This window comes from Hemiscyllium ocellatum, chromosome 29, assembly GCF_020745735.1.
Source record: "Hemiscyllium ocellatum isolate sHemOce1 chromosome 29, sHemOce1.pat.X.cur, whole genome shotgun sequence".
In the NCBI taxonomy this organism is placed as follows: Eukaryota; Metazoa; Chordata; class Chondrichthyes; order Orectolobiformes; family Hemiscylliidae; genus Hemiscyllium; species Hemiscyllium ocellatum.
The window spans coordinates 45,602,943-45,629,532 of NC_083429.1; the positions used below are offsets into that span (position 1 = coordinate 45,602,943).

The 26,590-nt window shown below is 37.3% G+C and overlaps 1 protein-coding gene across 4 annotated transcripts in view; it reads left to right on the forward strand.

Moving 5' to 3' along the window:
- Nucleotides 1–26,590, forward strand: part of sik3 (SIK family kinase 3) — a 302,157-nt gene that overhangs the window by 44,027 nt on the left and 231,540 nt on the right. The window lies entirely within an intron of this gene.

A 26,590-nucleotide genomic window follows, 5' to 3' on the forward strand; every position in this document is an offset into this window, starting at 1 on the left:
TTCAAAAGGAAGCTTGACAGGGCAGATGTTGAGAAAGGTTTTCCACTGGTGGGGAATCTCATTGTAGGGACATGGTTGCAGAATACCACTCATTTAAAACTGATGGCATTTCTTCTCTCAGAGCCTAATAAATGCTTGGCATTCTCTACTTTAGGGAATGAAAGTATTTAAAGGGAGGTGGATACATTTTTGAAATATTAATGAGTTGGGAGCTGTGATGAGCTGGCATAAAAGAAGAGTTGAGGCCTGGGCTAGGGGAGCCGCAGAGTTGAAGAGTTTGGTGCTGGAAAAGCACAGCCGGTTAGGCAGCATCCAAGGAGCAGAAGCGGTCTCCTGCTCCTCGGGTGCTGTCTGACTGGCTGTGCTTTTCCAGCTCCACGCTCTTCGACTCTGATCTCCAGCATCTGCAGTCCTCACTTTTTCCTAGGTGAGCCACTCTCTTGTTGAGCGATGGGACAAGTTTAATGGGCCAATGGCCTACACCTGCCTTTATTTCTTTTATTCTTAAGGTAACCAATAAAGAAAAGTTGGAAGGTGAAAAGAATTGGGCATCATTCTTGATTGTGTTTATTGCAATTATTTATGTGTGAAGTGGTGTTCTTTATGCTAACATCACATTTATGGTATAAATACAGCTTAAGACAATCTAACAATTAAGCAACCTTGGCAATTGCAAGATTTCTGGTATCAAGCAATGAACTTCTATGTTCAAGTTCAAAAGATGGACCCTGTTGTGCACAAATATATTGCTTTCTGTGTTGCTAGAATGTAGCTTTGTCATACACTTTCCTTATTTCCCTGAGCTTTGATCTTGGTGTTGCTCTTTGAGCAGGGAGTGAAGAGAAACTTTGAGAGGACATAAGATGCCGTCGTTGAGGGAACAAAACACTGGAAAAGGAATCAACCTGTACTATTCTGGAGCATTCCTCAAGGGAAAAAGTGAAACATTTGACAAGCAGAAAGTTCAGAATGCTTCATAGCATGAACAGCCAAAAGAGTCTGGGACATAACTTGCACAATGAAAGAAGTTACATAAGAGTTTAAAAATGATCCAATTCTGTTTTGTAATAAGTAATTTCAGCTGTACATTTTATGCATCAAATCTCTGAACAAAACAAGGTTACGAATTTGTACAGACATGGTTATAGCGTTGGGAAGAATTAAATAGCAGCGTAGGCAATTTGAAGTAGTTGCAGATAACCTCCTCCAAGTGAGAGGAGGATTATCATTTTCTACAATTTTTTTTTCAATTTTATTGGTTTGTTTTTGGCTGAGTTGTGTCCTCCTTTCATCTTAATGACAATGAAAGAAACATACTTATAAATACTGTTAGCCAGTGACTAGAAGGCTAGAAGAGGTTATTGATAAAATAAAAACCTTGTATTCAAAATTGCTCACGTATGACTGAGACATTGGAGTCAGTTTATGGATCAGTGCTGTAGTTGTAAGAAGTTCGAAGAAAAAATTACACATGAATTTTTGAAATAATACTGTTGGTATAATAACTTTCGATACATCTGTTGAACCCCTGTGAAGAAACCTTAAAAATGAATATTCCTTTATATCTTAAGAAAAGATTTACTGTGGTCATTGCTTTGTTTTTCTCTCATCTCACAACAATTAAATCATTTTTTTTGATTCTCTGTTTTCTGTATCGGATTTTTTTCACCCGCCTCTTTTCTCCCAGTGGCATTGACCTCTTAGTGACATGGTTTCCCTGACGGAGATTGCTGTCAGCACCTCATTCCATTGATAATACTTGGTATGTGATCTGAGCTAGTTACTGCTGCAGGCTGTTTGGCAAGGGGAAGGAGTGCAAAAAGCATTTCAAGATCAATTTTGCTTCAGAAAATTGATGCTCTAGTGCTTCAATAAAATATCACTGGAAAATTACTTCAAATTCTACTGAAGCAACTTTATGTTATGTGATTTATTGAGTTATAATGATAGGTTTGGCTCTGCGGCTTTAATTATGAAGTCAGACTTTTATTATTTATTGAAACAATGTATTGACTGTTAAGTTAACTGTGGGAATCTAAAACTGTGCAAGCCCATCTTGTGTTGCTGTCATATGACTATTTGTCATTGCACATTTCAATACATAGGGGCTAAATAATCCAGTGCAGTCCAACTAAAAGAAGTATCCTCTCTCTTGTCACAAGGGAGCCAATGTGAATTTTGACAGTTTTATTTCAACTAATTTTAATTTGGCACTGAATGGGCAATTCTGCTCACTGTCCTCCAAGACCATGCGTCCATGAGTGATTGTAATTTATCTCTGTAGTTTGAGGGTAGGGTAGGATTATCTTGCATCGACGTGTGACAATTATTGTAGTGTTTAGATTTTTCATGTAATTGCACGTGGATGCAAGAGTTCAAGATGATTCACATAGATAATATACTATCCATTTGGTAATTGATAATTTGATACCATTTATCCTTCTACCTCGAAGGCAGAGAATCCGCTAGTTAATATAGTGCTTGAGTGTTTGAGCACAAACTCTGTGCTCTTCTACAATTTATATCAAATTAATTTCATCTCAGTTACTTACAATCACTCTTGCAGAGAGTTCCATTCCCCTGCACAAATTCATTGCTATTTATTAAATATTGTAATTTATTTCTGATTACAGAGGTCAAAGAAGGTAGCTTGTCACCTCCTTCTCCATGGCAGTTGAATTATGATGAATAGTAAATGCTGATCTAGTCAATAATGCCCACATCTGAAGAGCAAATATATAAAAAAAGTAAAATTGCTCCTGCCAAATTTTAGTGTTTGCTTTGGTAAGAAACAAAAGCGTGCTCTGTCAATGACATTTGATCAGCCATTCACAGAATATCTGAAAGCTTCCAGAAATCACCAAGCATGAAAATTATAAATATTGAAAGGTATTAGGCAGTGGAAGTTCAATACAGCAATAAAATCCTTAAGTGTAAAAGCCTAACTGATGTGACGATACCATGGCTTTAAGATGTGTAATTTGTCCTTTTTTATGAAGTGAGGTTGAGGCACAGGTGTGGAGTGGTTTATTCCAAGCCAATAAAATAAACCGTTTTTGAGGCTTTGTGTTTTTTAAAAAGTTGGTGGACTCGGCTCCACCAGAAGCAGCATTTTAGTTTTGTTTTCAGTAATGGCTGGGGTTTTGAAGCTCTCTCTCCCTGTTCCTGCAAAATCCTTGACTTCACTCTTCTGCCTGAATTTTCTCTTGATGTTCTTTCCTCTTACACTGGAGAAACATTGTCTCACACACAGTCTGTTTTGCTGAATTTGCCTTTGCCAAGGGTGTGTTTTTGGTATGTTACTATATTTGAATAGTTGCTGTTTAGTAGTTAAATAATTGATTATTCTGTTAGGTTTTCCAATAAACATACCAATTTCTCTTATTTTTGTTTGTATTTTAACTGTATAGAAAAAGAATAAGGTGTGTTTCGTTTAAAGCCAAGTAGTGTAACTAATCCAATTACATCTGGAACACAGTAACTTAATCCTGCCTTCAAGATAAAAGTTCGGATCTAGGCTCTCTCTTTAATATATTTGAAGGGGGTTTGGTCTGGTTCATAATGCTGAAAATGCACGTAAATATTGAGTACCCTTTAGAATGTGGCTACTGCGAAAGTGTTGATTTGTATCCACTCTCTAATCAATCTAACAATGCATTTGTACGATAGTAGTGCTTTCAAACTGGGTTCTTGGGACCCCAAGAGGGGTTATGAGCTGAAAGTTTTGGGTTGCAAGCTTTGAGTTAGTAATGCTGCCGTAGAATTCTGGTCAGTTTATACCCTACTCTCACAGTTGTCATTTAAAGATTACAACAATTTTCAATCCTTAAAATGGCTTCACAAAAGAGTAATGTTCAGGAAGCACTGCTGTGTACGATGCATTATATAGCTTGTTAGTTAACAAAGAAGCTGAAGCCATAAATTGTGTTAAAAGTAATCGCTTGAGAAGTATGATGGCAGCTGTGGAAGAGAGGCATTTAAAACAGTGCAGATGTCTATCACTTGTTGCTTTACTGTATGTTGCTTATGTGTTATACCCATTGAAAATTAACTGTCTACTGCTTTATTCCAGCTTCTTGAATGTTGTTGGAGCCACACTCATCCAGGCAAGTGGGAGTATTCCATCACACTCCTGACTTCTGCTTTGTAAATGGCGGGCAGGCTTTGGGGAGTCAGGAGGTGAATTATTCACAGAAGGATCCCTAGCTCCTGACCTGCTTTTGTAGTTGTAGTATTTATTTGGCCAGTCTTGTTCAGTTTCTAGTCAGTGATAACTTCCAGGAGTTTGATTAGGGGGATTCAATGCTGTGAATTTCTAATAACTGATCCCTTGTCACTGAATCTGTAAATAATCATTCCCTACTCACCCTCTCAAAATGCTTTCATAAATTAAAAAAAAATATTAATTACTCACTTACCACCTTCTGCTCTAAATTTCCTATGAATTCCTACTATCAACATCCTAGGGTTATCATCGATCCAAAATTGAATGAGGCTAGCCATATTAATAAAAAGTGATTCAATTCTTATTCGATAACTCTTCTTCGATAATATATTTATACTGTTAGTAGATTTGTAGGGTCTTGAGTACAGAAATCTACATTGACACTCCGGTGCAGGGTTGAGGGTTTTCTGTGCAGTTGGGAGTTTTATCTTTTTGGAAGAGCTGTTTAAACTGTTTGCTTTTTTAGCTATTTGCAGGAGATCCTTTTCCATTATTTGAAGAAGAGCATGGATGTTAAAGCTAGTGTTTTAGCTACTATTTATTCTGCAATTAGCATTGTACCCAAATAATTCATACATTTGTTGTTTATAGGAACTTTCTGCTGTATTTATCACGATACACCAATGATGATTTCCTTTCCAATAATAGTTAAGACTTAGCTTTAGAATTAATGAGATTGTGTGTACATTGGTAGGGTTTTACCACTGAAAGAGATCATAAAACTCTACTTCAGAAGGTCAGAAAACTCTTTTTTTTTAAGCTTAAAGGAAACACCTATAATTTTGAGAGAGATTTTCTTGTTTTAGTTTTACTATGAATCTTAGGCAGTCATGTGATGTTCTTAAGTGAAAATGCTTGTTTGGACTAGAGCTCCTGAGAGGGAAAGGATAAAGTGAAACTAGATTACCTTAGAGTAAATAGTTGTGATTGTTGCAGCCAGAAGTGTTGGGGTAAAACCATGAAGGGGTTTCTGAAAGCTGAGTATGTTTAAGCTTAAGCTTATAATAGCTCCAAGGAAAAGCTATCTGCAGTTCTATCTTAAGTGATTTCAGCCTATGAAACTATTAGAAACAGGGAGTCTGGTTTGAGTATTGTAAGTGTTTTTTTTGTGTACTATACAAGTGTGTTTTTGAGTATTGTATAAGGGTTTTTTTTTGTAATTTATAAAGGAGTGTTTTGGGATTAATGTGATTACCCTTTTTCAGAGTGTTTAATATGGTTTGAATTTGATAAGTAAATACTATGGTTTATTCTATGTATCTATTTCTTTTGTTTAATAAACTTTTGTTGGTAAAATAAAATCTGCAACATTGTGCACTCATGTTTTAGTGAGAGAACACTTCATTAAAACCAAAACAAAGTAAATTACTTGAATTATCAAGCCAGGGTTCAATCTAGGAATAGGCTTGTCCAGTAATGACAGCAATTGAGATCAAAACAATGTGCAATGAGATTCATAATTCTGGAATCCTGGTGTGTTAGGTCACTTCAGGGATGATCTATATTTAGGATTTTTAAATAATATTTCAGATACTAAAATTTCAGGCAAAAGGATGAAATGAAACTTCAAACATTTTTTACTCGTAAGAATAGTTCAAAGCTAATGCAGTCTAATGCTGCTATAAGCAGTCTTATTTGCTGCTACAAGAGTCCTATTATGGATTAGAGGATAGGGTATATTTGTGGAGAATAAAGAATACTGCATACTATAATACGTGTTTGACTTGAGATAACAATGCTAAATTTAGATTCCATATTCAAAAACCACTTTTTATCTGAACAATAAAACTCAAATAACTGAGTTATTTAATTCTATGTTTCTATAAGTTGCTTTTTCAACTTAGAGAATGGATAAGTGACATATCCCAATCTCTACTTAAAAATCTTCCTCCTCTTATTTCCCTCTTGTTTGTAAATAACTTTGATTCCTGTTTCATATTTTCTGGAAATACCCAGGCTTTAGTTGTGATTAAGGGAAATGTGACTGTGATTATTGGTCGACATGGAAATTCCCTCCTGTATGTCAAACACTAAAAAATAATGCAGAATAAACTTCTAATAATGTAAGCAATAAAAGTAAAAGTTTCTTTCAAAACTAGGCCTCTCACTCATAATAATATGTATTTTGAGGAAAACTGTAACGAAAATTATATTTTGTTTGAAGGTGAAAAACAGTTTTTAGCAGCCTATGCAATGTTCCAACCTTTCTAAAGTCAAATAAAGCTTTCAGAAAATAGTTTCTGATGGATCTTTAGTCTTTGACATTTATCTGAGTAGATTCTGATGCACATCAGTAATTCTTATGCCTTCTGTATCACTGGAATATCTGCGTGCTTTTCACTAGTTAATTATTACAATTTTTCCTTTATGCTCAGCAAATGCCCAAAATTATTAATAAAATCACAGACAAAATTGCCTTTTTAGGATTAATAGAATAAAAATGCTCATTGAAACAAGGAATTTCAAAAATGTTCACCACGGGAGATATTAACCTATTTCCTTTAAACTGGTTAAAACTTTAACAGAAGAAATTTGAAGTTGAGAAATCTTCACAGTGTGTTCATACTATAGAGCTAAGAGCAAATTTGCTTCCAATTTTTCTTTTGAGTTTGCAGAACCGATTAATATTGGCTGTCTGAATTCCAATTTCATTTCCTGGGTTCTTATACAAAATAATTTGCCATTTTGCATCATGATGTGTGTTGTGACCATGGAATGGCTTCAAGAGATTATTTCGTCCTTTTTTTAATACAAGAGGTTTTAATTCAGAGGTCAAGCTAGCTAGTGAAGACCCATCACTTGAGCAGCGGGATGCCTTGGGGTGTTATTTAAAAAAATATGGTTGGAACAATAGAAGCAGCCTGGATGGGTGTGGCCAGCGCACTCAAACCAGGATTTCTAGTTTTTTTTTTGGTCCTTAGGTTTAGCTTTAAGCAATTACTGTTGGAGTCTCAACAGTGCAAAGGTTGCTGGAGTTTTGAAGGAGTCAATCTTTTCTCTCTCTCGGTTACAGCTAGAAGCAGGGGTTTCTCCCAGCTGCTGGACTATATGTGAGGCAAATCTATTTTGAGAAGGTTTGTAGCCCAGGTTGAGGTTTTGGATGTAGGTTTGCTCGCTGAGCTGCAAGGTTCATTACCAGATGTTTTGTTACCCTACTAAGTAACATCTTCAGTGGGCATCAGGCAAAGCAGTGCTGAAAATTCCTGCTTTCTATTTATATGTTTGGGATCTTTGGGTTGGTGATGTGATTTCACCACAGGAAATAACTTCCTGTTCCTTTTCTCAGGGGGTGGTCAATGGGGTCTAACTCAATGGGGTCTAACTTGATGTGTTTGTTGATAGAGTTCTGGTTGGAATGCCATGCTTCTAGGAACTCTTGTGTGTGTCTTTGTTTGGCTTAGATAGCTTAGCGAGCAAATCTACATCTACAAATCTATTTTTCTGAATTTGCCTATTTGCCAAGGGGTGTGTTTATGGGAACTACTATTGGAACTGTTAATTAGTAATAGTTACTGTATCTATTATTCTGTTAAGTTTTCCAATAGATTTCAATGATGACAAGTTCCTCTTTCTTTGTTGTAATTTAACTATGGTGTTCAAATAAATTGTGTTCTACTTAATGTCGAGTGGTTTGACAGATCAAATTGCATCTGGAGCACTCTACATTTACCTTTAAAATAAGGAAAGTTCAAGTCTAGGCTGCTTATTTATGGGGGTCTGGTCCATAAGTGCATGTCACAAAGAATGTGCTCAGTACGATTTGTAAAACTTAGAATTAGTTTAGAATATTTCCTGCATCATGTCCAGAGAATGAGGGCCAATTTTTCAATACCGTTTCATTTACGTTTTCATTTTATTTTGTCTTGTTAACAAATCTCTAACTTTGCTTTGTTCTGAACTACTGAATCTGGACTGCAAAAGAGTTGTGCTCACATTGTCGTTTGGGATGTCCATTTTGGGTGGGATAGCTCCAGTCTCATCTGCTTTGAGATTATTACCCAAGTCTCTACTTACATACTAACTTTGTGATGCAGGGAAACTTCTTTGATGTGGCACTGAGGCTGGTATGTGAATCAACCCTCAGTTGACTGTTAAGTAGCCTTATGTGTTAACCAGTATGATGCAAAGCCAAGGTCATGGTCAATAATTTAGAATGGTAAGTGACATAATTTCTATTTGTTTCAGTAGAATCTTTTGGATTACATGACCTGGTCACACTTCCCCAAACAAGTCTTTTGATTAAGGCCATCAGCATTTTCTGTTGGATTGAAATATTTTTAAAAGAAATCATAAAAGAGATATGGAGGAGAAAGTGAGGTTTGCAGATGTTGGAGATCAGAGCTGAAAATGTGTTGCTGGAAAAGCGCAGCAGATCAGGCAGCATCCAAGGAACAGGAAATTCGATGTTTCGGGCATAAGCCCTTCACACATGGATAACTTAACATCACAATTTTATGGCATTCAGACCTAATAATTTTTTTTCACTGAAAGAAGAAATGCTTGCAATGCTACTGGGTCTTTCATGGCCACCAGATATCTCGAGTTGCTTTTCAGTTATTGAAGTAGCTTTTGAAGTCACTGTTGTCATGTCGGAAACATGACAGCACATATGTGTACAGCAAAATCTCTCAAACAGCGAAATATTTTTGTGATGTTGATCAAGGGATAAATATTGGCCAGGAGACTGGGGAGAAAAGTCCCTGTTATTCTTTACAATAGTGCCATGGGATCCACCCAACCACAGATGAGGCATCAGTTTATTGTCATATTCTGAAAGATGTAGAACTAATTTGGGCAATATCAATATGATTGACTTCTATTTAAAACTGGTTTATCATAAGGCATATTTTTAAAATTTGAATTCATGACCTGCCTTGATCAAATACATCTATACTTCATTTGTCTCTCTAAATAGCTAGTGGTAATATTATGGATAATATTATTTCATAGAGATGCTATGCAGTACAGGGATTTTAGAGTATTGAATTTCAAGGACAAATATTGTTTCCTCTGTTGAAGCCAATGCCTTCATACATCCCGTGATTCTCCATTTACAGTGAGATGAATGAAGGCTATTTGATAGTGACTGAAGAGTCTCTTGCAGTTAATGTGCCATGCTACATTTCCTATTTAGGTTCATATAACAGCATTTAAAATCTCTCCATCCTTCCAAGCTACTGATTGCAAAAGTTTCACCATATAACTGCAGCTTCTCGAAGTTGCCTATGTTGATCTCTAATGCAAGAAATCTATTGGTCTTCCAGTTGTATGAATAGGAAATAGTGATGCTAAATAAAAAGCCAAAGGTAGGTGTTTAGCAAAGAGAAAATAATTTGTACATGTCAGAAGTTAATCTTGCATCTTTCCGGTGGCTTTTTTGAGAATCTCAAGTTTTTAAAATTGCTGCTAAATCTGATGAATTATTGCAGAAGGCCTCTTAACATCTATAAAGCTGTTTTTTTTAAGCATTGGTAAAGTGTTATATTTCTCAGCGGGGCATTGAAGTATGTGGAAAATGGTAAGTTTGAACTGAAAATAGGTAATAGAGTGTAATGTTCTGTTGCAATGAAGATATTATGGGTGGCACGGTGGTTCAGTGGTTAGCAATGCTGCTCCACAGTGCCAGGGGCTCGGATTTGATTCCAGCCTCAGGCAACTATTTGTGTGTAGTTTACACGTTGTCTGTGTGTCTGCATGGGTTTCCTTTGAGTGCTCTGGTTTCCTTGCACAGTCCAAAGATGTGCAGGTTAGGTGCATTATTCAGACATAAATGTAGAGTAATAGGATAGGAGTAAAAAATGAGGTCTGCAGATGCTGGAGATCACAGCTGCAAATTATGCTCGAAACATCGAATTCTCTATTCCTGAGATGCTGCCTGGCCTGCTGTGCTTTGACCAGCAACACATTTGCAGCTAATAGGATAGGAGAATGGGTCAGGGTGGGTTATTCTTCAGAGAGCTTGTTTAGCCAAATGGCCTATCTCCACGCTGTAGTGATTCTATGATTACTTGTAGGTGAAATTGTAGTGGAAATGGGGAATTTATGTAATTAATGGTATATTGTACAATCCATTTTAAATAATTTTCAGACTTCAGAGTTGATCATTTTAAGGAATACAGTGGGATATTTGATTCCATCCACACATTTAAATCTTTAATATACAGAATGCCATTTTAAATAAATGGGAACGTTCTCTTTTTTGTTGCAGAATATGTTTAAAATAAATTTGCTGGCTTTAAACTGAGGGAAAATGAGAAGACTAGTAAACAATGTGTCAGTTGTTAGCGGACCTCCCCTTTGTTTCCCTCCAGGAGCGAATAGGCAATGTTAGAAGATGATATTTGTCAGCACTGAAGATGACCTAGAAATGCCTTTTAAGCAATAAGCAATGCAACTGGTGTTCTTGACAGTTTGAGGCAGCAATTCAATGAACTGATATATGCTGATAGGATTCCAACCACTGCTCCTTCAGTGACAGCTGTCATTCATGCTATTTTAGATTAACGCTTAAAGTTAATGCTGTTTTCCATTACATTATCTGTTCTGACAAATTGAACTATCTTTGATCACCTTACAGTGGAATGTTATCTTTCTGTTCTTTGTATGGAAAACATTAGACACAACAGTATGGCAACACTGTAACCAATCATCATCCGCTTGTTAACCAGTCAGTACTCTCTTATGCATTATAAACTGCTGAAATTTGGAATTCTTATGTTTCTGTCTGAGGAGTACAACACAAAGTTTTAGTGCATGTCTGTTTTACCAGCAATACTCCAGTTATGTATGATCAAATGACGATCTGGAGCAGATACTCTCAATCTGCAGTCCGAAATCATGAATATGATTAAAAAAAGAAGTTACTTTATATTATTCAGTCTGTCTCAATTATCCCTGCTAAAGCAGAATGCTAGATTGATTTTTGTGCTAATCTGCCTCAGGTTTGTTATCAGTAATATTACAAGGTAACTTTTAAGTTCTGTTTCATTGAGAGAATGCATTCAAGACAAAAATCCATACATTTTTGGGTATTAAGATAATTATGTTATATTGAGGTACAAGGAATGACTTGTTAGAAGAGAACTTGAGAATTAGTGAACAAAGAGACACTGTTAATATATGCTTGTCACAGGACAAATGTAAAAAAAAGTCAAACCTTAAAGGGACCAACCATTTTTGTTAAATGAGAAAAGGTGTTAATTGATTGTGAAGGCGACTCTTCTTGGTTGAGATGTTGCCAAGGAGAATGCAATGGAAATATTGTCCTCCATGTTTTTGTTCAATTCAAAAAGTACAATGCCTGGACATGCTCCTTTTTCTGCAGAGGACAGATACCAGTGTGTTGAATATGTTTAGCTTCTAGTTGGCATAAATGAGCTTTATTATGATTCAAGAATCTGATAGAATCTTATATTGGTTGTTTGCATAATTGTTGGCATTTGCGATTGTTTGATAAGTGTGGTCCAATTCTGGATTCACATTTAATATTACGTTCTGAGTTTTGAAAGTCGACAAGTGGAGTGACGATATGCAACATTCTGAAATTAACTTTGTTTATACTCATCTAGAACTAGATGATGAAAAGGAATTTACAGGTTGAGTCTTGTCAGGATTAAGGAGTTTTATGCAATCTGATCTTGTTTGCTCTTATTTGGGTAACAAAATATTTTAATGTATGTTATACTTTGAGCATTCATCCCATCAACTGGTCATTTGTTTCTGTTCACAAATAGAACATTATTGATAATCATTTGAAGTCTATTTTGTAATACTTCAAATTTTTCAGGAATTTGTGCTAAACCTATATAAACATTAGTTTGGCTCCTGCTGAATTATTATCTCCACTATTCTAGGTACCATATTTTGTGAAGACTGCGAGGGTTTGAGAAGGATCAAAGCCATATTAGAATTTACCGGTGATGAGAAATTACAATTACACAGACTAGAGAGGATGCCGGTGTTCTTCCTAGAGCTGGGAAAGCTAATTGGTAGAGGTGTTTAAAATCATGGAATATTAAATTTAAGAAGAGAAACTGTTTTCAGTGACTGGAGGGCTGATAATGAGAGGGGACAGATTTCAGATGATGTAATCAAAAGCACCATGAAGAAGCTCTTTATGCAATAACTTAAGATTTGATCACGCAATCTGATGCAGATTCATTAGTAATCTTCAAAGGTAATTTGGACAAGTAATACGAAGAGAGATATTACAAGCAATGGAGTCAGAGATCAGGAGTGAGACTAAGTAGATTGCAAGTAGAGCCAACACAGCTCATTAGGCTGAATAGCCTCCTTCTGTCCGTCACTATTCTGTGACTTCATGAGTTGTAAGATATGATACTATTTCACCTGCATCTTTCTCAGGACAGACATGAGTATTAATTCTGATAAGTAGGTAACACTGCTTGTGTGTCGGACAATTCCGTTTAAATACAAGTTTGTGGACATGATCCTCACTGACTTCAGTGCATTTTCTGCTTCTGTATCAGATTCATGGCATTTGTTTTTATTTTCTTATTTGTATTAAACAATCTTAACCTGTTTATAATTATCTTCTAAATGTTTGCTTTGCATGTTGTGAAATTATAGTATTTGTTACGTGAACTTGTACTAGTACTTATTATTTGTAACTATTCAATTCTGAAGTGACTGTGACCACAAATCTGCTGAGAATTTACAACTTAAAATAAGTTTCAGCATGAAAGGTTTTCTTGTTAGGTTTGATTTGTGCATAGTTTTTTGAATATGTCTTCATATTCAGGTGGCAGGTGTTGATAGAGAGGTGAATCACCCAAACTTCCTTTAATTCTACTTAGCAAAACAGCCAGAGTGAGAATTTATTTTACTTCCGTTAATGACAGCTGTGGGCAAGTGTGCACAGGGTTATCTGCTCACACTTGCTGAGGGCTGCTGATAAAAATCTTTCATTCTGGAGTGAGTTGACCTAAACTAGTGACAGGATGCTGTCTGCTGCCGTGATTAATGCTTTCAAGCTGATAGATATTTTTGTCATAAAATAACTAAAAATGACCATGTCTGTCAATATAAATGCTACAGGCTGAAAAGAATTATTCAAAGCTTATATCTTGGGAACTTACAAATAATTAGTTTTAGAATCATTTGAATTCAGGTTTTTGTGTAGGTGCATTTAAGGGGGAGCTGGACAGAAATGAGGGAGAATGGAATAGATTATGCTGAGGGGTTAAATGACGAGTGTTTGAAAGCGGCTTGCATCATGGCATAGTCGTGTTTGATTTAATGGTCTGTTTCTATCTGAAAAATTCCTGGTGTAGCATTACAAAAGTGTGGTGTAGTCTGTTGCTCAGTTTTATAAAATAATCAAGACAAAATTTATTAATTTAAACTAATTACTCAAATTTTCTCCTGCTTTGCCTTTTTCTAATGTACATTCTCCAAGGTTCTGGCAGCCATTCTCTATTGCCTAGCCATCATACTTTGTATGTTAAGGAAAATGTGTTGACAGACTTCAAAGTTCATCACAGTAGAGCCAAATTAATTCATCACAATGTCCTTAAGTATACTTTTCATCAATATTGTTGGAGTAGGAGTCTGATTTATTTTCTTTCTGTCATACCTTTCATTCACTTTTATCTAGATGACGATGGCCATGTTTCTTGCATGATTTCCCTCCCCCAGTTTTGTTGCTTTCTATTGTGCAGGTGTTGAAGCATGAGAAGTGAAGGTTATCTGTTTACTCAAACATGCGGGTCTATTCCAGCCAACCCTGATCTTGTTTGTGTCCAACATCTGCACGTAGGCACCTTCTAATTAGGGATACCTACCTAATGATGATTCGGAATGGAAATGCTTTTTCTTTTGCTTGTCCTAACCATTCCATGCTCAGCAAAGCCATTATCTTCCCCTTGTTTCTGCCGAGCGATTAGTTAACTGTGTACTGTCCAGATTTTGAACCTCTCATTTGTGTACCTCAGTATAATATTAGCTTTTGTAATAACAAGCTAAGGCATCAGGCTGCATTGTTTGTATGATAACCCTGAATTAAACTTAATTATTTGAGTCTTAAATCAAAGTAAAATGGATGCTGTAGATCTGAAATTAACAAAAAGGAACCTATGGAGGAATGCAGCATGCTCAAGCCTCAGCAGATCTGGCGGCATCTATGGTGAGATTCCGAAAAAGTTTTATTGGACTTAAATCATTATCTGTTTCCCTCTTGACAGATACTGCCAGATCTGCTGAATTTCTCTGAATTTTCAGTTTCCATTTTTATTTCGGAACAATTTTATTTTGTGAATAAAGAATCTGAATAAAACTAAGATTAATTCAGTCACGAACTTGGAGTAATTTAGATGAAGTAAAAAGCTATTTGGGAACTGGACCTGTTAATTAGATTGGTCTTATCAGGAATATTAAGTTGAGAGAAGTAAGGTAGTGTAGTCTTATGGTGTTCATGGCCGCTAAAGTTTTAACGACAATGTGACTCAACTTTATTGAAGTATAATGTATCATTGTCTGTGTGGATTGGATTCTGTGTGAACTCTGAAAACCTCCATGTACAAATTGAATCCATCTTAGATGTGTCACAGTTTCATTCAGCTAAATTTAGGAATGTATAATTGCAAATTCTTATTGTAAGCTTAAAATTTATGTTTATGAACATGTCCAGAGCTTTTTGTAAACTCTATGGTTCAGTAAATGTGCCAAGGTAGATTTGAAGCTAAGAAGAATGCTGATGTTTAAAGGAACAAAAGGAAATGGGGTATTGAATTTCTGCAATCTACGTCGTCTGTTTCTGTTCTATAGCAGCAGTGTCAGGGATATTCTGAGTTGCGTCATCATATCGGATTTGAGAACACTGATTTATGAGATGGTCAATCCTAGGCTAAGTTGAACTCCAGAGATTATTAAATTGGTTTATTGTGTACAAGTTTGAACATTATAATCATCTATGAATCCTTTGTTACGTTTATGTCTGTCCAATTAACTCTGTGAATGCTAAAAAGGTTATTTTAGAGTTTAGCGTGAAGTGTATGATATAGAAGATATTTACCAATAGATGCAGCAATTCAGCACATAAATAACACATTTCCTGTTAGTGTTCAAGTCAAATTTCTGTTTTAATTTAAAGCAATTTAGACTAATATCAATGGAAGATATAATTCTAGAAATGGGTTAAAACATTACTTCCACTGAATCCGAATTTTAACATCTGTGCTTCTTTGAATGTATTTGGGAAAAATGAAGCCAAAAGGTGAATATAAATTAAATCTCATAAATATTGAATATAAGTTTTTATTTATTGATTTACTGAAGAATATTGCTATCTTGGTTTGAATTGTTCTTGTTTTACTTAAGATTTCTTAGTTGGAATTCATTAAATAGTTGATAAGACTTAAAGAAAATCAATCCAAAGATGATATTTAGTATGCTTAAGAAGCCACCCCTAATGACTACATTTAAGGAGCTATGTCTCTTGGAAATTTGAGAAATTGAAACACCATTCAGGCTGAAATCACTAGTCTACTTGTCAGTGGTTTTAAATTTGCCAACCATTATTACTGAGAATTCTGATTCTATCATATTTGGAAGCTGGAGCAGATAGCATGAAGGTGATTGGTACACAATTGAAATTGAGTGTTTATTGAAGCATTCTGGGTTAATGACTGGCAACTGCTTCATTGTGGAGAAAGACATAAAAAGCTCGGGCAGTTAGGGGAATAAGTATCAATGTCTTGAAAACAGTCCACATTACAGAGGGAAGAGGTGATGAGGTCTTAAAAGATATAGATGTGGATAAATGTCTGAGACCTGACCAAGTCTATCTCAGGACATTGTGGGAAGCTAGAGATGAAATTGTGGGGCCCCTAGCAGAGATATGTGTGCCATCTAAAGCCACAGGTGAGGAACTGGAGGACTGCAGGGTGGCTAATATTGTGCATTTATTTAAGAAAGGCTGTAAGAAGAAGACTGGAAATTATAAACCAGTAAGTCTGACATCAGTGGTGGTTAAGTTGTTGGAGGGAATCTGAGAGATAGCATGCGACATTTGAAGAGGCAAGGGCTGGTGAGGGATAGTCAGCAAATCGTGGGAAATCATGTCTTACGAACTTGATTAAGGATGTAACCCAAAAAATAGATGAGGGCAGAGTGGTAGACATCGTCTCCATGAAGTAAAGTTTTGACAAGGTTTTGCGTGGTAGACCGATTAGTAAAGTTAGATCATATGGAATTCAGGGTGAGTTTGCCAATTGTATACAAAATTCTTTGACAGTACGAGACTGAGGATGGTGGTGGAAGGTTGGTTTTTAGCATGGGGGCCTGTGACCATTGGTGTTCCGCAGGGATTGATGCTGGATCCATTGTGGCTTGACATTTATATAAATTATGTGGATGAGAATTCAGGAGGCATGGTTAGTAAGCTTGCAGAGGACACCAAAATTGGTGGAATAGTGGGCAGCGAATAAGGTTATCCAAGATTTCAAAGGGATCTGGACCATTTAGGGTTGAGCAATGGCAGATGGAGTTTAATTTTGATAAATGTGGCATATTGTATTTTGGTAAAATTAAAAAGGGCATTTCTTAAACAATTAATGGTAGTGTCTTGGGTAGTGTTGTCGAAGAAAGATACCTAGAGGTTCAGATACGTAGTTCTTGAAAAGTTGCCTCACGTGTTTAGCACGCTTGCCTTCATTACTAAAACCATTGATTTGAGACTTCATTTTGTGATTGTATAGGACATGGTGAAGCAGTTTTGGAGTGCTCTGTATAATTCTGGTTGCCTTGCTATAGAAAGGTTATTATTAAATTGGAGAGGGTTCAGAAACAATTTGCCAGAACTGGAAGGTTTGAGTTACAAGGAGAGGCTGGATAGGCTGAGACTTTTCTCACAGGAGGAGTATAGAAGGTTGAGGGGTAACCTTTGTAGAGGTTTATTAAGTCATGAGGGACATGGATAATGTGGATAGCAAAGATCTTTTCCCTAGGGTAAGGGAGTTCAAAACTAGAGGATATATTCTTTAGGTGAGAGGAAAAACAAATTAAAAGGGTAACTTTTTCTCAGAGGATGGTTTGTATGTGGAATGAACTGCTAAAAGAAATGGTAGATTCAGGTACACTTAAAGCATTTGAAAGAGTTTGGACATGTAAATGAATAGGAAAGGTTTTGAGGGATATGGGCGAGACGAATTCAGGTTGGGAAGCTTGGTCAGCATGGATGAATTGGACCAAAGGATCTGTTTTTGTGCTGTACGACTAACATTCCTGAGATGTTTTGTAAATCCAGGTTGTTTTGTTTTCTTGCTTTATCAGCAATAAATCGTTCAAGTTACTGATGTCATTACCATTTGCTGTGGACAAAAAGGTATTAAAAAGTGGTGGTCATAATTTATTGCAATTACTTTTGATAAAGTATTAATACTAACTAGTATTAATATTAATGCTAATATTAATCTTGCATTTTTTTCTCTTCACCTTCAGTCAGAAAGGTCATAAATTATTTCTGTACTTCCTATATATGCTGACTCCTGACCATGAGTACAGGTAGTTCTGGCATAAAGCATGTTGCAGCAGCACAATTTAGCGATAATGTTGCTGAAGAATTAGGCAAAGGTATTTTGGAGAACGCTTACCTCTGTTGGCAATGGCGTGATTCCAGCAGGGAATGGTTTGCATGCTTTATGCTGACGTGCACACTGAAATCTCTGCGCTGTTCTGCGCATATACTGCTGTTTGTGCATGCGCAACATCGGTCCCAGTCTTCGTGCTGTTCTGCGCATGCGCTGATGTCTGTGCCAAAGTCTCCGCACAGTTCTGCGCGTGCGCCAATGGCAGCTCTGATCTTTGTGCTGTTATGCGCATGTATCGACAGAGCAGCTTTCTTATATTTTTTAAATGTGCAGTGTTAAATTTACTTTTGTGTCATTAATAAATATGATTTCAATCTTCATTCAGGCTGTGCTATACTTTACGTTAGACTTTTGGGTGATTTTTGAGCGATTATGAGTGATATTTATTGCTGGTCTGCCTCTGACCCCACTTTTCCCTTATACCCCATTATTTCTATTAAATGAGGGTTTGCTGGAATGCAACTACGGCATTATAGGAGATTCATTCCTAACATAGTGAAATTCTTTCATCTTTCACTATAATTACCTATACTTTAGAACAATTTTTGATATTTGCTCAGATTGTTATATTTCCATTTACATTTTGCTGTTCCTCATTGTTTTTTATTCCTAACATACTTATGAATCTTTTACTTATTTTTCATTTTTCCAAATATTTTAATTCTAATGTATACTACAGATAGCTTTTCTCTTTCAATTTTCATGGAAACATTTAGTTTAGTCAGATTATCTCCTTGCTAACCTATGTAATTCATTGCTGCTCCCGACAACTAATTCGCTTATGAGTATCATCTTATATCCTTGCATTGGGCCATAGATGTTTAGATATATACTCTGAATTGAACAGGATCTCTGGTGCATCCCTTCTACAAAGCAAATTTATAATCTATGCAGAGCAATATGCTATCACAGATCATCCTTGAGCCACCTGGATTGTGATGTTGACCTCTGACAAGATGCACTGAGTTACCTGTACTTTAGACAAGTACATAACCTAGCATGTTATTTTGTTAATGCGTTGCAGTACATCATCCTTTGAAGGGCATCATAATATTAGAATCACTTGGAGTTGCTGGGTTGTGCTATAAACTGAGCTCCAAGACACTGGTAGTTACAGACAGCTTATTGATTTGATGTAGTCATTGTCTGCGTCGGAACTCTCATCTTCACCAACTACTCTTTCTATGATGGTTTGTCTATTTGTGAAACTGCTGTCATAATATCTGTTTTGTGAAGAGTGGATAATATATGATGGATAACTAGATCTTGCTTGTAACGGGCTGATTTAGCGGACTTTTATCTTATAATTTTCAAAGCCTTTACTAATAAAGATATTTCAAACTCTAGGTATAGAAACAATTAATGATGTATCAACAAAATCGCAGTTATGACCCATATATATTTGTGATACTTCATCTAGGTCATATATAAAATAATTTCTGGTTGTTTCTTCACGCAGAGCGACTCCCCTAAAATGTTAGAAATTTGATGATCTCAAACACATTCTCAACGTGGTTTTCATGACATTCAGGATATAATTACAGTGCAATCTTAGATTGACACAGAGTGTATTGGTTGCAAGTCAGCATAAGCGAAGCAGTATAATTTGACAGACTGTGATGTGCAGTACAACTAGGAGGTGCGAGACTTTTTCAGGAGGCAATGTCAGGCTGTAATGACTGTTAAATGTAGAACACATCCAGCATGAAAGTTTTACGTAGTTTTTTTCCCTGACATTATAAACTTTTTAAAACTTGCATTATTGGAAGTTTTTTTTTAAAGAATGTCCAACTGGTGTTTCAAAAAAGCTAGCAATGTGTAGAAACCTGGCCGTTGTCCTCAACAAACTGACAGTTTTGTGAAGGTCTGCAATGACTGGATCCCTGCTGTTGCTGCATAGCCATGTCTAGTCTTGTGGGACAGAACTGGATTAGAATTGACTGATTCTTACGAATAGACCAAATTTTAAAGTTTCTCTCTCATAAGGTGAAAAGATTTGTACTAATTCAATTTTTAATTCAACATCTTAACATAATTGCTGCCTTCACTGTGATCTTTTTTATTTGAGTGACAGTGTTAATTACCTCTTGGAGATCAAACCTTACTCTTTAAAAGCAAAACTTAATTTTTCACACAGCACTTCTCTTGACCACTGAATGCCTCCAGGTGCTTTACTGCTGATGAAATATTTCACAGAATTGTTACAACACAGAAGGAGGCAACCTATAACTAGGCCGGTTCTCTGTGGAGAAGTTTATTTCTTGTCACTCCCTGTCCTCCTCCCCCTTCATGCTCAGGTTTTTCAGATAAAAATCGAGTTACCTCTTGATTGTCTAAGATTGATCATGTCTCCACCACATATTTGTGCATTGTGTTCCAAATCGTTTGCTGGGTCAAAAGGTTTTCTCGCTATGTCTTTTGGCAATTACCTTAAATTTGGGCTTCCTTCTCTTTATTCTTCCATCTGTGCAATTTTTTTCCCTTCCACTTTGCCTAGCCCTTCATGATTTTGAATACCTCCATGTAAAGTCCCCTCAACCTTCTCTTCTCCAAGGAAAACAGTCGCAATTTTTCCTGTCTGTCTATAAAACTGAAGTCCCTAATCTTGGTACCATTGGGAATTTTTCTAGACTAGTACCTTCACACCCTTCCCAAAATGTGTTGCTCAGAACTGGATGCAAACTCCATTTGAGGCTGAAATAGTGTTCAGTGCAAGTTATAACTTGCTTTAATACTCACACCTCTGTTAATAAACCCTGGGATACTATATGATTTATTAACTGTGCTTTCAACCTGACCTCCCATTTTCAATGCTGTATGAACACACAAACCCAGGTCGTTTTAGTCCTGCATCCCATTTAGAATTCTACTCTTTGTTTTGTATTGACTGTTTCCATTCTTCATATCAAAATGAATAATTTCTGTGCAATAAGCTTAATCTGTCACATATACGTACATTCCATCAACCTATGTTCTTTAAAGTTCTACACTATCCTCCTTGGACTATGATGCTTTCCAGGTGTGTATCATAGCAAATTTTGAAATTGTGCCCCATACACCAATGTTTAGGTCATTGATGTATAGCAGGAAGAGCAAGTATACCAACACTCACTACTAAGAATTCCTCTACAAAGCTTCCTCCAGTCTGAGAAACAACCATTAACTACTATGGTCAGTTTTCCTTCATTCATATCCATATTGTCGCTATACCTTTTATCCCATGAGTGATAATTTTGTTCACAGGTTTCTTGTGTGGTGCTTTTTATTGAATGCTTTCTGGAAATTACTGCACTAATTCAACATGTTATTATAGTGATTATAACAAGGTCAATGAAGAATTTGAGTTCCCTGATCGGGGCTGTTCATCCATTCCAATCAGGGAGTCCTGGTTAACAGATTAAAAATAGGATTGTCTGACATCCTGTTCACTCTGAGAGTTAGGTCTGATGGAGCTAGATCAGTGTCAAGGACTCGCGATGTGTACATGAAGGATGCCTTGGTGATAGAGTACCCACTTCTATAGAGTTATTTCGAGTATGTTTACCAAAATCTTAATACAGCATCAAATTAGTTAAATCTTGTTAGCTTTTGTCCAAATGGCTATTAATTTTGATCATTTCTCAAAGCTTCACCATCACTGATGTTAAACTGATAGGCCTGTATTTACTTTCTGAAGAGAAGTTTCAGTTGTAACATTTAGATTTTTTTGATTTTTATTGTCACATATACTCAAATACAGTAGAAGCATACAGTGAAAAGTGTACAATGTCACATGGCGCCATCATGGGTACAAAATCTTAGTTATAGGAATAGAAAAATTAAAAAAAGGTCAGTGTCACAGTATTCTTACCATAAAAATAGAAAAATAAAGTTTATAAATCAAACATTACAGTTCTTTCTTAAGCCATGGGCCTGCCGATGCTCCAAGCTGGGTACCTTCAAAAGGACCCACGTTGGGCTAAGATCTGCCAAGGCATGCCAGGCTCGGGCCACAACCGCTGCATCACCACTGACTGACACTACCACCATTCCTCACGGCTGACCGCTACTGCCGCCAGCCTTTGCCACCGCCATCTTATTGCTGTCCGCTGTCCTTTGTTGCTGCATTGTGGCTGACTGTCACTGTTGCCATCCCTCTTGGAAATACAGCAGCAAAAGGATGGACATAGTAAACGCCCATGAACAGCAAAGTCATAATGATCAGATAATCTGCTTTTGTCATGCTGATTGCAGGATAAATATTGACTGGGACATCAGCGTTAACTCCACTGTATTTCTTTGGAAAGGTGCCCTGTGACTTTTTAACATCTAAGCAGACAGATGGGACCTTGGTTTAACACCTCATCTTAGACAGTACCTTTGATGGTGCAGCACTCCTTGGGAATGTTGATCCTGATTTTTGTGCTCAAGTGTTGAGTGGAACTTGAATTCACAACCTTGCACTTCTAGGTGAAAGTGCTACCAGCTAAGCCATGATTGATCATGTACTTTCAACAAAACTGTTGTCATTTGTAAATTACAAATATTAAAGTTTCCTATAGATTTTATAGCAACGCAGTACTCTTAAATATAAAATGTTCATAACTGATCTCAAATTGGACAATTTTCTACTATACTTTATTTGCTGTGAAAGGAATTATAACTGAATAAGAATTGTAATTAAAAGTTTGCAAAGTAGAATTCTTAATCAAAATGAAAAGTTTAGAATTATAATTGTGCCTTGATATTAAAAACTAATTTGACAATAGCAGATGCAGAGGGGAGCGATGACCTAGTGATAATATCTCTACACTATTAACCTAGAGACCCAGATAATGTTCTGGGGAGCTGAGTTTGAATCTGGAATTTAAAGTCAATAAAAATCTATGTCTTAAGATGACCATGAAATAATTGTTAAATGGAAAATCATGTTTGACTTCATTCTCACCAGTCTCCTGCCATTGATGCATCTGTCCTTGACAAAATCGGTAAGAGTGACTGCTACACAGTTTTTGTCTCCACAAAGTCCACCTTCACATTGAGAATACTTCACATTGTGTTGTGTGGCATTATCACTGGGATAAATCAGACTGACTTTGAACATATCTAGCAGTTGAGACTGGGCATACTTGAGGTGTTGTAGGCCATGAACAGCAGCAGAATCATATTCCAATACAATCTGCAACCTCATGGTATATGTCCCCCCCTCTAGCATTACTATCAAGTCAGGTGATAAGCACTGTTTCACTGAAGAGTGCAGGAGGGCATGCCAGGACCAGCACAAGCACCGGACACACTAGAAATGAATTGACAATCTGGTGACGTTACGAAATAGGTCTACTTGTGTGCCAAATAGCATAGCAGCAAGAGAGACAGGACTAAATGACTCTACAAGGTAAAAACAATGACTGCAGATGCTGGAAACCAGATTCTGGATTAGTGGGGCTGGAAAAGCACAGCAGTTCAGGCAGCATCCGAGGAGCAGTAAAATTGACATTTCGGGCAAAAGCCCTTCATCAGGAATAAAGGCAGAGAGCCTGAAGCGTGGAGAGATAAGCTAGAGGAGGGTGGGGGTGGGGAGAAAGTAGTATAGAGTACAATAGGTGAGTGGGGGAGGGGATGAAGGTGATAGATCGGGTGGGGGGGGGAGGGTGGAGTGGATAGGTGGAACACTTCAACTCCAGGGCATCAATGTGGACTTCAACAGTTTCCTCATTTCCCCTTCCCCTACCTCACCCGAGTTCCAAACTTCCAGCTCAGCACTGTCCCCATGACTTGTCCTACCTGCCTATCTTCTTTTCCACCTATCCACTCCACCCTCCCCTCCCCCCCCCCCCGACCTACCACCTTCATCCCTCCCCCACTCACCTATTGTACTCTATGCCACTTTCTCCCCACCCCCACCCTCCTCTAGCTTATCTCTCCATCCTTCAGGCTCTCTGCCTGTATTCCTGATGAAGGTCTTTTGCCCGAAACGTCGATTTTACTGCTCCTCGAATGCTGCCTTAACTGCTGTGCTTTTCCAGTCCCACTAATCCAGAATAAGTTATTCTACAACTAATGGATCAAATCTAAACATTGTAGTTCTGTCGCCAATGATGGTGGATAATTAAATAACTCACTGGATGAGGAGGCTCCACAGTACATCTGTGCAAAAGATAAGATTGAGGCATTTACATCAGTTTTCAGCCAGAAGTGCTGAATGGATAATTCATCTTGGCCTTCTCCAGAGGTCAGCAGTATCACATCTGCTGATCTTTAGCCAATTCTATTCACTAAATGTGATATCAATAAATGGTTGGGGCACGGAATACTGCAAAGGCTATAGATTCTGACAACATTCCAGCAACAGTACTGAAGACCTGTGCTCCAGAACTTGCTGCATCCCCAATCAACTTGTCACAGCATAGCTATAACATTGGCATCAGACTGATGAAGGGCTCTGGCCCGAAACGTCGAATTTCCTGTTCCTTGGATGCTGCCTAACCTGCTATGCTTTAACCAGCAACACATTTTCAGCTCTGATCTCCAGCATCTGCAGACCTCACTTTTTACTTACTGACTAATAATCAGCCCATTAGCTCGTATGACCATGAAAATATTATCAGTAAAGTGATAAAAAATGTCATTTTCAGGCAGCACCTGCTCATTGATAACCTGTTCACTGTTGCCCAGTTTTGGTTCCACCAAGTCCACTTAGTTCCTGACCTCATTGCAGCATTAGTTCAAGTATGTATAAAAGACCTGAATTCCAGGGGTGAGGTGAGGAACGATTGTCCTTGACATCAAGGTCACATTTCAGTGAGGTTGGTATCAAGGAGTCCTAGCAAAACTGGAACCAATCAAATTCAGGGGAAATACTCACTACTGGTTGGAGTCATCTTGGCACAAAGGAAGGTAGTTGCTGGGGGTTAGTCAATCAGCTCCAGGACATTTCTGTACCAGTTTCTCAGGGTAATGTTCATGGTTGAACCATCTTTAACTGCTTCATCAACTTCCTCAGGTTAGAAGTGGGGATGTTTGCTGGTGGTTACACATTTGTGATTCTTCAGATACTGAAGAAGTCCATGTCCAAATGTAACAAGACCGGGATAATTTCCAGGTTTGGGTTGAAAATGACAAGGAATATTTACACCACACAAATGCCAGGTAGTGACCATCTCCAGTTAAAGACTATCTTTTCATTGCCCCTTGCCATTCACTTGCATTATAATCACTGAATGTCCCATCATCACCATCCTGGTTGGGGGAGGTGTACCATTGACTAGAAACTGAACTGGTCTAGACACACACACGCATATCAAAGGCTTTGCGTCCTGCAGTGAGTAACTCAACTCCTTGAAGCTTGTCTACCATTGACAATGCAAAGCAAAACTCAGGAGTTTGATGGGCTACTCCCCACTTGCTAGGATGAGTGCAGCTCCAATAGCATGCAACAAGCTTGACACCATCCAAAGCAGACCACTTTATTGGCACCACATCCACAGACACTCACTCTTTCCACCACTGACATTCAGTAGCAGCAGTGTGTAACTTCTATAGGATGCACTGCTGAAATTCACCAATAATCCTTACACAGCAACTTCCAACCCATAATCACCACCTCCAGGGAGGATAAGGGTAGCACATACATGGTAACAGTATCATCTACACGATGCCCTTCCTCCCAAACCAAGCCACTTACCATCCTGACTTGGAAATATGTCACTGTTCCTTCAGTGTCTTTGGGTCAAAATCCTGGAAATCCCTTCAGTGAGATTGTGGATCTACCTTTAGCATACGGACTGTACTGGTTTAAGAAGGCAACTCACCACCACATTCACAAGGGCACTAGGAATGGGCAATAACATTGGCCAAGTCAGCAATACCCACATACTGTGAGTGATTAAAAAGAATAAACTTACGGATGCCAAATAACTGAGTTGACTATTCAGGATATTTGAAATGTTTTCCTTGTAGTCATTCTGTGACTAAACACAAATGATGAGAGCAATATGGAGAATTGCTCCTCAAGACATAGTTTGCCAGGTCTGAGTGACTTAATTAACCTTGAGCATGGCATTATCAGATGAGGAAATAACTAATATTGATATTGATATTATAATTTTAATGAGGAATGCAAGCTATGAGTAATATTACAGGAGCATTAAAATAAACTAATGGTTATGGTTTTTAAAAAAGTTATAACTTATTCACCTATATTTGCATTCACAATGTGCTTTGCACATGGTATCAGTAAATTAGTGCACGATATTGAATAAGCCTTACTGATATCTTTGATTGCTGTTGACTTCTTGTTCAGTTGACAAAAATAGGATGCTTCTAATTTAAAGAATGTGCTTCATGATTAAAACTTGCACCATTTATCCCTCTTCTTCCACTAGTCCCCTTACAAAAACAAAACCACATTTGGGTAAGAATGCTTTTTATTCAGTAGCCCATTTAAACTTCTCTTCTAAATTGGGAAATAATTTTCAATGACTTGGAGGGGGGCAGATTTTGAGTCATCACTGAGGAAAGAAGTACTGCTTAACTATTTTGGTAGAATGTCAATCGGATGATTATTGTCATTGTTTGTGGAACCTTACTGTCTGCCATATCTGCTTAAGTAGATTGGGGTTCAAGAACAGAGGAATCTGAGGGAAGCATGTTTTCAGTTGCTTGAAAGTGGCAAATTATCTAGGTAGTTAAGAAAGCCTATGGTATACTTGTTTTTACAGAAGGTGCATTAGGTACAAAAACAAGGAGTTTATGCTAGGCTTTTACAAGTCACTAGTTT